Source organism: Protopterus annectens, chromosome 9.part0, assembly GCF_019279795.1.
Source record: "Protopterus annectens isolate FY-2018-M chromosome 9.part0, PAN1.0, whole genome shotgun sequence".
NCBI classification, from domain to species: Eukaryota; Metazoa; Chordata; order Ceratodontiformes; family Protopteridae; genus Protopterus; species Protopterus annectens.
Genome location: NC_056743.1, coordinates 1,312,266,845 through 1,312,283,514, shown reverse-complemented (window position 1 = coordinate 1,312,283,514; position 16,670 = coordinate 1,312,266,845). Strand labels below are relative to the sequence as shown.

The 16,670-nt window shown below is 39.4% G+C and overlaps 1 protein-coding gene across 2 annotated transcripts in view; it reads left to right on the top strand.

Moving 5' to 3' along the window:
* The window catches only part of LOC122812034 (prosaposin-like), a 225,816-nt gene that overhangs the window by 193,043 nt on the left and 16,103 nt on the right, over positions 1–16,670 (top strand). The window lies entirely within an intron of this gene.

The following is a 16,670-nucleotide window of genomic DNA, read 5'->3' as shown; positions in this document are numbered from 1 at the left end:
TTAGTGGAGAGTCACTATTTTTAAAACAGCAAGATAGATTGAAAGGGGGTGGTCACTTTTGTATTCTGGTACTATGGAATACAGTAGGATGGCCAATAAATTTAAATAGTTGAAGGGGAGTGATTTCACAAAATGATAATTTTGCGCTTACTCACAAAAGCTAGTAAAAGCAGAGAGGAAATGAGATATATGGTCAAATTAACATAAGGGGCAGGCAACTAGAAACACAGTGGTGTTTAAGAACATAACAGTAACCGGGTGGGAGGGTGGGAAAGAAAATTCTGCCTGACTCACAAAAGACAGAGCTGTGGTCTCTTTCCAAGTTTTAATACGCAGTTAATAGCAGAATACAAATAAAACACAAGGTAAAGAAAACAATTCACAGTATTCAAAATAGAAAAAGGCAATAAAGTAATACAAAATACAACAAATAAAAAGCAAACTAACCTTTCCCTCACAGCAAAGTGTAGCAGAGTCTGGTTGAGCCTTTCTAGTAAAGCAGTAACACCTTTAGCTTGTCCTGAGTAGTTTTTGTTATGTTGGAAGGTTTGTCTGTTTGGCAATGCCTAAAAATGGAACTATTGGATGGATAATGTTTTGGCCAATATGCGAAAGCCTAGAGGTGACAGGTAAAGACCATTCCTGGCAAAGCAGAGAGGTCTATCGACCATGTCTTCCTAGGCTGACAAATTTTGGATCCCTTTGGAATGACACCGGTATCTAAACCAATTGTTACAGTCAATCATTTCTGCTGTTATTGTGGCGTCAACCTTGGAGATGGTAGAATGCTGCTCAATGCTAGGTTCATACCTGCCTGTGACACATATTCTGAGAGCTCAATCATGTCTCTTTTCATATTCCAAGGAGGTACATTTCAGGTCATTCACATCCACATGAAATATGACTGAGTCATACTGGTAGTTAGGGGCAAATGGCCTGAGTGCTTGCATGATCTGGTAAATCCTGGTCCCTGATAGGCAACTAATTGAAACAGTCCCTTTATCCAGCCTTGTAAGAGGGACATCAGTGTGTCTCACAATGGAATCTCCCATGAGAAGCATATTGGGTTGTGGAGTGTTTTGCCTCATGGGCTTGGTATCTGAGATATAGCTTTGTGATGTGATGGGAATTGTCTTGTTTGTGTACATGCAGAGTTTCTGAGGGCTGCACCTGAGGGGCCTTTGAGGTTTGGGTATGTTACATGTGAGCACCTCTGCATATGTGAATCTGTGTGTGTGTGTGTGTGTGTGTGTGTGTGTGTGTGTGTGTGTGTGTGTGTGTGTGTGTGTGTGTGTGTGTGTGTGTGTGTGTGGTCCTTTGTGGGTAAAGGGAGTGATGTGTTTGAGTTGCTGACAACCTGTCTGTTGCTTTTTGTGTCTGTATGTGAGTCTTGTCTCCAATGTCAATGTATAACTACATCTCACATACTGTATTTGTCTGTCTGAGAATTAATTGACTGTCAATGTACATAAGGTAATTGCTACATTGCCTCAGGATACCTATGCCCCCCAAGCTGGATGCAGAGATAGTGGGAAAGTGTTCATCCATGGTTGCAGGCCCTAATGTGTACCTGAAAGGAGAGGAGTGGAATGTGTTTGTAATCTGATGAGGGAAGGGTTCTTACTTGGTGCAATCTGCAGCTTACCCAACTGGTAATATTGCCCAGCACCAAATCAGATGCTCTCTGAGCAGCAATAGTCCATGGTGCTATAATAAGGTAAGGTGTTTCCATCTGTTCAGGACACTGGGACAACGAGCAGATCTGTGCAAATGTGCCGAAATGATAAAAGCACTGGAAATACAGAAAACTGACCGAGACCTCTGGTCAATACAATGACTACACTTAGAGCCCTTTTGTGTGCTTCCCAGCTCAGACAGACCAGGTAAATACCTACTAGCACTAGATGAATAATCCCAGTCCTCCTAATGTAAAAGCACAAACTTAGAGATACAGATACAGCAGTCTACTAAACAGATTTTAAAAGTGTGATTATTCAACAAAAGTACTTTTCTTTGCAGAAATGAGTCAAAAGCCACTCAATTGTACAGAATTTATAAAGGCACTAAAAACAAGATATGCTGATTAATAGGACCTCCAGCCAATAAAACAACTACATGCAGGATCTCTAGTATGTTTCCCCAACCACCTATATAGACCAAGCTACCACCCAATGCCACTGGATAGAAAATCCACTGACCTCTTGATGTAAAACACAGAAAAGTACTTGCTAAGGTGCAAACATAGACTATTTTATCCAACAGCTAGCTAGATAATGAATTCAGAGCAAGGAAATCCGTAAAGCAGACAATGAGAGGAAAATGCTCTTTTTTTTCAAAATAAGCACAAGGAAAGGCAAGTAAATAATTCTACATCAGCAAGGCAAGTAAATAATTCTACATATAATCAGCAGTGTAGAAAGGGAGGAGCTTATAAAGCTCAATTTACAGTAAAGATGAGCAGCTTAAAATCATCAAGTTTAAAATCAGATCAAGGAATGGGATGGTGGCTAGTAAAAATGACTAGCAAGGAGTCATCAACAGAGCTTGTAGGTTTTGCAGGATTTGAGTCTTCTCAGAAAAAACTAAAACACAGAACTTATTTGTGTATTTAAGTATCACTCAGGAAACAAGAAACCAATGAGAAAAACGTGAAAATTGTAGTCTAGATAATCTAAGTGCCTATCTCCCATATAGAACAAAAAAATCAGGCCGAGCAGATTTCTTAACTCATTCACTCCAATGGAGTTCAGGAAGTTTGCCCGTAACTTCCATTGGGTAGAGCGTAAACCTTTTGACAGAATCAAATTATGTCCACACATTTCAAAGAAATGTTCATATCTCTGGAACTACAGGGGTTATGAAATAAGTATAAATGGCAAACTCTTCACCACAAACTATTTTATAGTGGTAGTATTCTTTAGGTTCTAAGTCTTAAACCAAATGTTATAGGTCACAGTAAACAGTAACTATTACATTTGTAATGTTTTGAAAACAGCTTACAATATTTCAACAACCATTCAAATTACACACATACTGTCAGCAACATTTTATTAATCTAGCTGTGACCTTTCATGTGAAGATAAGTTCTGTCTGTGTTACTTGGTTGTTGAGACATTTAAAAAAAAATAAAATTATATCTATATAAATAATATCATAAAAAACAACAGTTTAATGTCTATTTGCCTGCACCAGACAGAAGTCAAATATTAATGCAGTTGGGTTTGCTATTGTGTAAGCTTTAAGATGAAATCTTCTAAAATCTTGTATATAGCATTCTTTTGAAATTACTGATGCAAATATGAACAAGCAATATTTGACATCTAGAGGCGTCAGTAGGAGTTAACTGCAGATGCACCCGGTGGCGTCACTCGGAACAGAAAACAAAATTGAGCAGGTAAAACAGTTTAAGCAACTTACAGACAAGAAAAATATAGGTTTACCTTCCTCACACAGCAGGGTGTCACCAACATTGTTTGCAGGTTTTGCAGACTTTGAGTCTTATCAGAAACCATGACACTCCAACAAAATTAATCAACTTTACTTATTCTAGCAAGAGCTTATCCACTCCTGCAACTTCGGTACCTCAAAATTATTTAATTGTTATTTCAAACTCATCTTTTTTGCTCAAAGCTGCAGTGAGATAGGCCTTCTGCCATTGCTCTGCTATAAGATTGGAAAAGATGAGTGCTTCTCTGCACTTCTGATTTACTAAAAACATTTGTTGCATAGCTGTTTAAACTGAGCAACTGTTTTTAAGACTTAATGAATTCAGTTCTTACCTCAATTTTGATCTTTGCCTCCTTTTTATTTGTTTGTTCTGTTCTTTTTGCTTGTTGCTGTACTTTAAAAAAACACTAACATATAGCTAAATATATATTACTGTTTGTGACCTTTGGAGCTTATTGTAAAATATTTTGTCTAGAGAGGCCAAGCTGTTTCTTCATGGCAGGGGAATTCAGTCTGGTCTGATCTAGTTAGAGGCATTACTGCAAGGCTATGTTTTTTTATTGGACAATTTGGCTGTTTTTTGTTTCTCTGTCTTAAATAGCCAGTGTTTAAACCAGTGTATACTTGTTTGCTCAAAGCTGCAGTAAAATAGGCCTTCTACCATTGCTCTGCTGTGAGATTGGAAAAGATAAGTGATTATTTTAACTGTTTTCTGCACTTCTGATTTACTAAAAACATTTGCTGCATATCTGTTTAAACTGTGCAACTGTTTTTTTTTTTTAGATTTAGTGAATTCGGTCCTTACCTCTGTTCTGATCTTGTGTATCCTGTCCACCTGCCCAGCTGCTGTTGTGGTATTAAAGCTTGGTGGCTTTGAGTCGCCTGCCTCTAGTTGTTGTTGTTGTTGTTGTGTCTTTCGGCTTTTCCCGGTTAGGGGTCGCCACAGCGGAACTCCAGTCCGCTAATGATTACGTGCCGAGTCGCTGGCCCTGACACACAACCTTCAATGAAGGTATGCCCATTCACACATGTCTCCACACAGAAGACGCTCGAGCTGAGAATCGAACAGGACAACGTCTTACTGTGAGGCGACAATGCTACCGCAGCACCACCACCGCAGCTGCCTCTAGTATAAAATTGATATTGGACACTCTCCCCAGTCCCATTACAGCAGCTCATTCTACTGTGTACAGTGAGATAAGTTGTTAAGGCCCACCTCTTTAGCTTCTAAACCTTGAATTATCTTCTGTCTCCTCACTTTCTGCTACAAAAACAAACAAAAAAAAAGAAACTGTGCCTCTTCCTACTTCATTTTGCTGGTTGTGCTTAGGAGTTCAACTGCATTTAGTTTGCCACATTTATTACTGCTTGTTGGTAGCCTTATTAAACTGATTCTACTGAATTGCTGCTTTATTTAAGCTGTCTTTTACTGTTGTGATTGTGAGCTACTGTTTTAAAGCAATTTGCTGATTAACTACATTTCATTGCTATCTACTGCAATTCATTACTGTTTAACTGCATTTTACATGCATTTTGTTGCTGTTTAACTGTATTTTTTCATACTGCGAGTTCTATTCTTTTGACTATATGCAATTAATCTGTGCTTCATTGTGAGTTTTTTCTTACTGAGTTCTTAACCTTAAAATTCAGTAGCATACTCTAGATACAGGTATGCTGCATCCAGAGCTTCAGGTGCACAGTTTTTAACTCTTTCTGAGGTATTCCAGCTGCAAATTTTTCCTTAGTAGCACTTGTGTAATTACCTAGTAGTACTACTATTAGACCTTCCACCCTTTACCCTCTTAGCTCTTGCTGGTATCTCTCTCTCAGTTTCTGACAAATATAGATGGACAAGTTCCTACGTTTTCTCCTGTCAGTCTGGTTGCTATGGGCATCCCAAGACAGTTTAGCAACTGCCTCATGTACACGGACAACCATCTACTACTAACACTAAAAACACAATTTGGGAGAGCTGCATTTACATCAAGCATCTGGTGTAATTGCTTTCTTATCCACAAGCTGATATATCTGGCACTTAGAAAAACATGAACACCACACCTCAAACATGAACACCACACCTCAAACAGCACCCACACCTACAAAACAAACCCCCACATATTCAGAGGCCCTCAACAAAAATATACCGAACAAAAGAGACTTCCGAGTCAATAACACATGCAAACTCCACTGTCCACCACACCACACATCACACATAGTCCACACACCTATGTCTCACAGCCACTAAGGCCTAAACATACACCCAACATATTAGTCATAGGAGACTACATTGTGAGACACACAGATTTGCCCCTCACCAGGCTGGATAAGAAGAAAGTCACAGTTAGTTATTTGCTGGGTGCCAGAATCCACCATATCACCCTTGCACTCAAGTCCCTCAACATGTACTGTTATTACTATGTCATAGTCCATGTCAGCGTGAATGACTTGAGACATACCTCCCTGGACTATATGAAGAGACACATAAGCAAGCTCGCTGAATATGTGTCCCAAGCAGGTATATTCCTAGTCTTAAGCAGCATTCTACCATCACCCAGAATGATATCTCAATACAAACAGAAATGATTGACTTTAACAATTGGCTTAGTTTCTGGTGTCATTCCAGGGGGATCCAGTGCCTGACAGCCTGGGATGACATGATTGACAAGCCACGATACTTTGCCAGAGATGGCCTGTATCTGTCTCCTTGGGCTTCAAGGTCCTGGCAAAGGCTCTTGCCTCCTCCATAGTGCCTTTTTTAGGTAATGCCATGAGGTTAAAACTACCAACATGAAAATTTCATCAAAATGTAAATTAAAGGTCATGCTGCTAAACTGCACTCATTGCAAGCATTCGTAACCCTGGAAGATGCTGACATTTGTACAGTCACAGAACCTGGTTCAAAGCTGCAGAGGGCACCCCAGCCATACCAGGTTACTCATCCTATCATACATTCAGACCTCAAACCAAGGGCAGCAAAGCAAAAGGAGGTGGAGATGCAATATATATAAAAGACATACACACCTGTAGGCTGGTCAAACATTATGATGCACAGGAAACATTCCAGGTGCAGTTAACAATTGACAAGACCCCCATTCAAATCATAGCTATCTATAGGCCTCCAACTTTGACTTAAGATGCCCACACCACCTATCTTGACCTCTTCGAATCTATCAAGATTCAACCTGATCCTGGGCAACTTTAACTATGCAACCATAGATTGGAAGAAGTTAACATGCCAAAACACAAATGTCCAGAGATTCCTTGATTTTGTGAATGCAAATGCCTTGGACCAGTGGGTGGACACCCCCACAAGAGGTGAAAGTATCTTGGACTTGGTATTAACTAACATGAGTAACCACTGCAGCATCCCTACAGTGTCATCATCTCTGGTAAGATCCAACCACAAAGTTGTCACTTTCAAAGTCACCATCTCCCCCAAACCCCCCCCCCCCCCAGCTAGGGTCAAACAAAAAAACTTTTCCAAAACTGATTACAACCTCCTGAGGGAAGGTATAAACAAATTCACAGCCCCCTCCCCCTCCATAGGAACTGGCACATATGTCCAAACCTACACTAAAGTATTATATGAGCATTTATATAGCTGCAGGAAATCAGGAATTCCTGACAGGATGAAATCATCCTCTTCAAGGAAGAATAAACCTGTCTAGTGGACATTTGCAATAAAAAAACTCTATAATAAAAGGAAAAAATGTGGTGTACCCCAGGGATTGGTCTTGGGGCCTCTGATGTTTGGGATATACTTTTCTGAGCTGTAGGCAAAAATCAGTGGGCTATGGCTGACCAAGTTTGCAGATGACTGCAGGCCAGGTGCTGTCATCAATTCCCCTAGTGATGTCAATATCCTCCAAGATAGTCTCACCCAAATAAATGACTGGTGCCAGAAACATGGCCTCAAATTGAATTCCAAAAAATATATCATCGTCCCCTTTGGGGAGAGTGACTTCCCCACAAATTATCAGATTGATAATAAGGTCCAAAGCACGCAATCAATCGTGAGGAATTTGGGCACCCGGGTTGATAGCAAATTGATTTTTGGCCACAATATTGGCTCCATTGTATAGAAAGCTTTCTACATGGCCCACCTCATAAGTAAGGGTATCTCATCCAGGGATAAGGTGGTCTTAACATCCCTGTATTCTTCCCTTATAAAACCCATTATTAAGTACAATGCCCCTTTTGGCATGTACCTCACAAAGCACATGCAACAGCTGGAAAGGACACATAGGTTCCTCACCAGGAGAATCCAGGGCCTCAAACATCTACCCTACACAGATAGGCTAAAGATCCTATCCCTCTACTCAGTCTCCTTCAGACTCCTCAGAGGTGATCGCTGTCTGGCATGTAAAGCAATCTTACACGCTGCCTTGATAGGACTGCTGAATATCCGCAAGTCAAGCTTCATTCAAGTACCCCACATGCGCGACCTCAACCTGGTCTATGACATCAATAGGACTTACTGGCAGGACAGATTTGTGTCCCAGAGTCTCCCCCTCTTGTGGAATAGACTCCCTCTCCACATCAAGCAGAGTACCTCATTAACCCTTTTAAGAGCAACCTGGATAACTAGATAGGGAACAGAAAATATACTCATGGAATTCCACCTGTGTCCCTGCTGAACAGTGGCATAGGGTGCTGACTTGTTGGAACATGGGCTAAATTCTTGGCTAGGCTTGTACGGGCCTCAGGGCCAATAGCCTAGTAACTTCCTATGATCCTATGATCTATACAAAATGATCCAGTTCCAACATTTGATTTTTGCCTTGCCTCCTAAAATGAGATAGTGGTCACCATGTTCAGGAGTTCTTCAGAGTATTCTATCAACCTCACAACAATATCCTCACCTTTAAAGCAACATTAACAGTTTCCACCCTCCACCCCTCCAGCTCTGTCTAAAGTTGATTTGTTAGAACCTATTTGAGGCTACCTAAAAGTCATTCTATATGCTATTGAAGCCTCCACTAATAAATGGGCTTTTGCTTTAGCAACTGCTGTAGCAGCTGTGTTCTTGGCCTGTCAGCATCTATCAGTAAAACAGTGGGAAATTCTACAAGCATTACATGTAAGGTTTGTTTCTTTAAACTAGATAGCTTTCCTCACTGCTGGGACCTACCAATGGGGGTCTGAGGGTTACCACCATGACATTCACCAACCACCTTTTAGCCATTGCCACTGTCTCAAGACCTAAAGGTCTGAACATGGTCCATTCAGACTCTGTGTTCCATACCTTCTTTCGGATAGGTGAGAAGCTCTACTTTAATTGAGAATTGAACTCATTCTACAACGAATCATACACTGGACACACCCAGGACCCCTCACAATGTACTTGTGTTTTCTAGGTCTGATTAGCCTCCACATTAACCATTTAGTCCCACTCCCCACCAAAAAGAGATGATCAGACAGTTCAGTACCTTTGTTGACTATGAAGTCTGCAACATATAACCTTAAATGTGATGGCAAGACTAAAAGTAGGTCATTGAAGGTTGGCCCAAAGTACTCTGGTACTAGGTACAGGTAAGATTAGTCTTGTGTTTGATCATGGTGCTTGCTAATGACAATCCACAATTAGCTAACATTTTCAGAGAAATAGTGAGAACAACAGATACAGGAATAAGAACATTTGTGAAAGAGGGGGTGACAGTGAAGGAGAAGAAATGGATAAGAATTAGTCACATGCTGAGTAAGAGTGTCTTGAAAGAATGAATAAAAAAGTATGAGATATGCACAGCAGATACAAAGAAAGGGTAGAGAAGGCAACATATGTTCTATGAGTAGGAGAAGAAGACTTCTGGTTTGATGGTGGGGTTGGCTAGTGTAAATTACAGTAATTAGGGCAGTAGTTGTAGTATGAGAGGAAGAAGGATGGAGACAAATAAAATAAAGGAGGCAGAGTAAAGGGAACTGTCTGGGGTGGTAAAGAAAAAGGAAGAATGGGACAGATATACATAGATTTGTGGGAGGAGAAGAACACAATAAGCTTCAGCAAACATAGGGAGAGACAGATAAAGGTAAGCAAGACGTGAGGCAATGGTGAGAAGTAGTAAGAAGCAAGAGTGATGGTTATGTTGTACAACGTGTCAGGTCCAGTGATACGAAATTCTCAAAGATATTGTGAGAGGTGGGCTAGTGGGAAAGTCCACAGTGTTAGAGATGTGTAGAGAAAGATGTAGATAATATACATATGTGGTGCAGATATAAAATGGTGCAGGAGGAATGGCAGACAATGAAAGTAAAATGGAGCAGCTGTACAACAGAGAGGTAAAGGAAACATGGGAGTTATGTGTATTGGGAACACTTGGAAAACAGAGGATGTAGGGAATATAAGAAATTAAGGAAATCTTACTAATGACATGTAGGTTAAAAAGGAAATTGCTAACAGAAGGAAGAAATGATAAGTAAATGATTAAGGCAGTAAGCAATGAGTGATGGCAATACAAATCCGATGCAAAGATAAAGGAGAAATAGGGTACAGCATGGAGAGGTAGGCAAAATGCAATAAGGGGAGGGTTGAAAAAGGGAGGCAAGACAAGTGAAGTGTAACAGTATGGGGTCTACTTTGTAAATGGGCAAAAGAGAAATAGTATGGATACAAAAATGTAAATATTGTGTTATGTCTCTGTTAGACTTATCATTGTTATATGTAGATGATGTTTTATATTAAAATAATGCAAATTATTAATTTAGTCTATCGATTTACATCGACGTACGCTATTGGCTGCAATGATGCTGAATATATCAAGCAAATGTATTTTGTTTCCTTATGAAGTATGTGAATGCAATAAAAATGATTAAGAGGAAAAATACATCGTTAGCTGAGAAGTCAAACAACAATTCATAATATATATACATAATATTCAGATCAGTCCCACTTACACCTCCTGCTGTTTTTTTTTTTTTCACTTTTCATGCATGCTGAGGTTTTCAAGTAAAACTACTGTGTCTTGAGTCAGTAGCCTCTCAAATAGCACTACCATGGTCTCCTGAAAAGGCTAGGTCTTCAGGATAACTGGTAGAATCAATAGACATTTTTTCTTTCTGTTACTTAAAATCATATTGAGGCAATCCCCTCATTTATTGATGCAAACTCTAACTCAGCAGAACTTAGCCAGGGGTTTCTGACTATCTCATATCTGCCCAGGTCCTGTCTTAAGGTTCAGTTCCAGAGTAAGAGGGGGATCACCTCCAATCATGACATATGGTTTCAGAAGTGAGTCTTTGTTCAGACATGAAATCAGTTATGTAAAATATGTCATAAATAGATTGAAAAACTAACAATCTAGTTATAGGAAGTTGCATGCCATGTGGTACTGATATTTTGTCAAAGGATCAGTGTGTCAGTGTAATTGGGCAACTGCTTAGGGCATCATTCAGTATGGGGCACTCTTCCAAAGTTTATTTATACAGTTTAAGCAAATAAACACAAACATAGCATTTTCTTTATTAAAATAAATAAATAAATGGCTAGATTGATGGATACGTAAATGAAGGAGTAAATACATAAATGGCCTGTGGTGCTCCAGTTCAAGTGACCATTAATACTGCACTACATGGGATGTGCCATGCACCTGACACAGCCACTGATTTGTCAGATTTCTGCTAGACTACAAGCCTAGATAATGGATGCAGGAGGGGCAAGGAAAAGAAAGCCTGTAAAGGAAACTGAATGTGATGGCCATAAAACAACAATATTAGTTTGAAGGCTGAGGTTAGTACTTCTGTTTTTTACATCCCAGCACTTAATCTGATATTATGGGAGAATATGATACTTTGTATGATTATTGCTGGAGTGAATACATTACTGTGGCTGCCTGACAATTGTCTGTTTTTATGAAATTGAATGCAAATATATGACTTTGTCCACTTTTATTTTATATATTTTATTTTACATTTCATTACCGGTAAAGTCCGACTGGACAAAAATCCTTTTTCAGCAGAGGACTGGGGAGAAAAGCTCCACATTTAACATGTAACAATGATTATAATTACAAATACAAGGCTTACATATACATGACTTGACATTTGTGTTAAACATGTAACATTGGATAAAATACATTCATGTAAATTTTCTTATTAATGGCATTTTTGCATAGTCTAATACAGGAAAAGAGAGGATTATTCTTTAAAAAAAAAAAACAAAGTGAAGAAATCTATCAGGAAAATGATTGACTTATAGAATGTAAACCAGGTATTATTAATAACAATCGGTGGGTGAGCCATTTCCATAGATATACTACATTGACTTGACAGCCTGTAGCACCTCCTCTAGATATAGAAACATAGTTGCAACTTAAGAAGAATAGTTTTATTATAATCCTTGAATACACGCTTTAGATTGTAATTAGAATGGGTCGACGTATATTGAAAGGTGAGATGTGATCTGATTTGTGTGATGAACTAGTATTAACTAGAAAAAGAGTGCTTACAGTAAATAGGACATTGCATTGAAATTTTTTTCTTATCCAGGATTTGTATATTAGCATATCCATGTATTTAAGTGAGACTTAAGAGTTATTTTGAAGTGAGATAAATTGGTAGTAGATGTTATTTCTGATGGTGAGCTATTCCAGATTTTAGCTGTGTTGCTTGAAAAAAGGGAGTTGTCTGATTTATTGTTAGCTTTGATTACATTTAACATGGTTTTGCTACTCGTGTGAAGTACGTTTGTTACAGTAAGGAGTTAATAAGTTTTGAAGTGCTGGTAGTTTTTCAGGTTGGTGCAGGGTCTTATGTGCAAAGCACAGCTGGTGATAAGTTATTAGTTGACAGAGTTCTAGCCAACTCAATTGTTTGAGGGCAGTGCAATGATGTGTCCTAGAGCTGGTGTCAGTAGCAAATTTTGTAATTTTGTTATATCAGGATTCTAATGTGTCTAGATCTGATTTCTTAAGGTTTGTGAGAATTGGCAATGCATAGAGAAGGGTTGAGATAAGATGTGGTCTAGCTATAGTGGTTTTTGTATTATTAGTGAAATATTTTTTTATTTCTATAAAGTGTGCCTAGTTTTTGTGCACTTTCTTAATGGTTTGTGCAATATGGATTTCAAACTACTGTTTTTTTTTCTACACCTAAAAGTTTTGTGTGTTGTACAGGAGAGATGATGGTGTGATTTACTGATGAAATGCTGAAAGAGGGGGAAGGGTAGTGCCTCTAGTAGGGTAGAAAAGCATAATGGGGGTTGTGAAGGAGGCTAGCAGCCGTCACCTCTGGTAATATGCTTATAGCACCTGCATTAGTTTTAAGCAAAACTTTTCCTTAATTTTCTGTTCATGTGCACCCTTGTTTCAGGTATGATTTATTGTTAGAAGTGATAGTGTCCATGCTCTCAGAGGTGGGTGGGGGACAGTAAGACCAGATATTCTGCAAAATTAGTTTTAAGCAAAAGGTTTCCTTGATTTTCTGTCCACTTGCACCCATGTTTCAGGTATCATTTATTGGTAGAAGGGAAGGTGTCTGCGCTTGCAAAGGTGGGTGGGTGCCCAGTAAGACTGGATAGTCTGCAGATCCAGGGAGATGAACAGCTGCACAAGATGATAAGGTTGCATACATAACTCTCCTTGGTAACAGTAAGAAAGTAAAACTGACAAGTAATTATCTTTCAAAAACAGGGCATAAAATGTACCACAGAGCATTGACACTTTTAGAACTTCTTGGACCCTGGTCTCCTCCATATCCATGCCTGCATAAGTGGATTTTGACATACACTTAGACATTATTGTGAGGGATATCCTCAACCTCTGGCATGGGTATCACCTATTCTAAAGTCATCCCTGCTGAGAGGCTTGCAAAGAAGGTCTCTAGATCTTGTGCAGAGGCTGGGGACAGTGTAGTTAATATTTTTTAAATTTTCCTCCCAATCAAACCTCAGATGTTTGCTCAGAAGGTCACTATAACTTATATGGGGTAATGTGCACTCTTAAAGCAACAATGCAAAATATGTTACTGTGATCATTATTTTTTCACTTTCCTCTAAATCAAACAACAGATGCATATTTGGGAATAGGGGTAAGGAAGCACGAAGTGTATATAGTTCTAATAGGAGCAAATTGAAATCTGTTCATTATCATCATCGTCAACCCCTTTTCCAAATTCCTATAAGGGGGTTGGGGTGTAGTGTCAACTGTTGCCATCTCTCCTGCCACTCTCCTACCTTCTTCAACAGTCATGCCTAACTTTCACAGGTCTTCTCTCACACAATCCATCCAACTCCTTGCTGGGCATCCTTGTTTGCTTTTGCCTTCTTTCTGTCTGTCTCAAATCTTCTTCATTACATTGTCTTCTGCTTTCCAGCACATGTGCCAGAACCACTGTAATCAGTTCTGTTTGGCCTTCTCTGCACTTAGAGCTACTTGGGCTTTTGCTCTGATGCCCTTGTTTCTTCATCTGTCTGACAATATGAATCCTATCACCTACCTCAGGCAATTTATCTCCATCACCTCTAGCTTCCTCAACTGCTTTGCCTTCACTGCCCAAATCTATGCACCATACAGTAGTACTTGTAACACCACTGTTTTGCACCTCTTTCTTTTCAGCTTTTTGGGCATTCTTATGTCACACGTCACCTCTGACACCTCCAATTCTAGCTTTGACCTCTTCATTCACATTTCCCTTCTCCTCAATCACCTATCTGAAATACTTGAAGCTGTTACCCTTTTCCACTATTTCCCTTCTATCTCATTTGTCAGTTTTTCCTGATTTCCCCATTTGCTGCCATTAAAACTGTCTTCAGTTTTGTATTCCATTCTCCTATCAACTGCTGAAGTTCTTGTTCAATGTCTGCATGTTATGCCACATCATCTACATACAACAGATTTGTTGATCTTTCCTTGCTGACCTTTTTGCTAATGTAATCCATCAAAAGTATAACAAGCAGTGGGCTGAGATCCAGCTGAACAGTAATGCACACCCACTCCCAATGGGCACCCATCCATGTATCGGAATACTGCTTTACGTGTCTGACTGGGTCCTTGTACATAGCCTGCACTAATTCTGCCACTGCTTTTGGAACTTCAAACCACCACGTGACTCCCCAAATCAGCATTTTCAAGACCTTGTTATTATGCTTTCTGCAACTTTAGAAATGCCCAGCTGGACTCTTTCATTATCTCTATCTTCTCCTCAACTATCTGTATCATTTAAAGAATTGGCTTGGTTGCGTCCTGATCTGAATCCAAAATGCCCATCACTGGTCTTACTTTCCATTATTCTGCATATTCATTTATCAGTCACCCTCTCCAGAATGTTCATGTATTGTGACTTTTGTTCTTATATGTTTATCTTATATGTCTGTTCTTATACACTTGTGTGCTTGTTCTCCAGTCATTGTGAGCATGTCTGTCTTTCCATACTGCTAAGACTACCCTTTGACACAATTTCTCCCCTAAAGCACCCACCATCTTGATTAAATCTGCCATGATGTCATCTGAGTATGTTGTTTTCCCTGACTTCATTTGCCTTAGTGCTGTTCCTCTTCTTCTTTCATCATATGCTGTGTCTGAGGTAGTACAGCTTCTGTGGGGTTTTCTTCATACAGAAGCTGCTGGAAGCTCTCCCTCCATCTGTCTTTGATATCCTCTGGACTGGTGAGAAGGGCATTGCTGGCATCCCTTATCAAGGGGTTTTGATGGCTATCTTCTTCGTCTTTCTTTCCTGTTTTGCAACTTGATGGATTTTCTTTGTCGCATCTGCTAAGTCACTTTCCAGAAGCTGGTAGATTGCCTCTGATACCTTGTTCTTTGCTAGCTCAACTGCTCTGTTAGCATCTTTGTGAGTCAACCAGTATTCCGTCCTTGCTTGGTCCACCTTTTCTATGTCCCTTTACCTGCACTCCTTCTTTTGATGACTTCTGAGACTTCTGCATTCCACTGCCAACTTACCTTATGTACCATATTTCCATACAAGGCTTGACCACATAAATGTTCAATAGTCCTCACACATGCTGTTTTGAGTCATTACCCTTCTTCTTCAACTACACCTATTTCATCTTTTTTCCTCAGGTGCTAGAGCCATACATATTTCCTTGAGCTTTTCTCCTTTGACTTCTGAAAAACTAGTGACTCTCAGACCTCCAGACATAATTTATTTCATTTATTTCCTCCATAGTTATTACATTGCAGTCTTGCCAAGTTAGGCTGTGTGGAAAAGATAGTAAAAAAAATTTGAAGAGCAATATAAAGTGTAACAAACACAAGAAAAAGATAAGCTGGATGTTGTGAGGAGGCCAAGCTGGGATGTAGGGGAACAGTAGGCAATGAGAGGGCACCACGGATCCCTTTGCCTATTCCTCCATTTTACCATGGGATATGACAGCTTTCAAACTCATTGAATAGATGGGTTTGAGAACTGCCAATCCTATTGAATAGATATAAAATCAAAACCCATAACCATACATGCACAGACACACAGATGTATGCATACACACACACACACACACACACACACACACACACACACACACACACACACACACACACACACACACACACACACACACAAATATCATATATAAGTATTCCTTTTACAGTGATCCTTCTTACACTGTCAATCCTTTTCTTCACAAGTTAGCAACACTATTATGCATGTTTGCACCATTAGCGAATAACCCCACTTTTATTTCATAATCTTTTTTACAGCATCATTTATAAAAGCTTTAAAAGACAAGGCCATCATTGAATCTTGCTGCTTATAAGCTTCTTGCTGTAGCCCTGGGTGTGACTGCGTCAGTAGCTGTTTCAACAGTTTGTGTCCCAGAGCAAATCACTGCCTAAAACGCCGATTTTCTATGGTTTCTGATTTAAAAAGCTTGTTTCAGTTACATATTGTACTTATTTTACTGCCTGCACTTTAACAACGCTGTTTTTGTATTTAAATTACCTGTTTAACTGTTGTATGCTACACACTCAAGTGTGATAGCCATTTTCTGTGCATTTAAAGTGTTTTTTTTATTGTATCTACTTTATTTTTTGAAAAAAAAATACTTGTTTTCCCACCTTTCTAAGCTAGTATAGTCCAGTTTTCAGTTTAGTGCTGAATTCAGGGCTGTGTTACAAGTTTTTGTGTTTGCACATACCTTACTTGGATAGAAGGAATTTTCTCTGTTCACTGTGAAAGAGGAGCTTTGAGCAGCCTATCTGTCCTTGGAGGAGTTGTTTCAGCCCAGAAATTAGTAGTTTATTGGCCATTTTGGGCTAATTTCTATCTCTTTCATT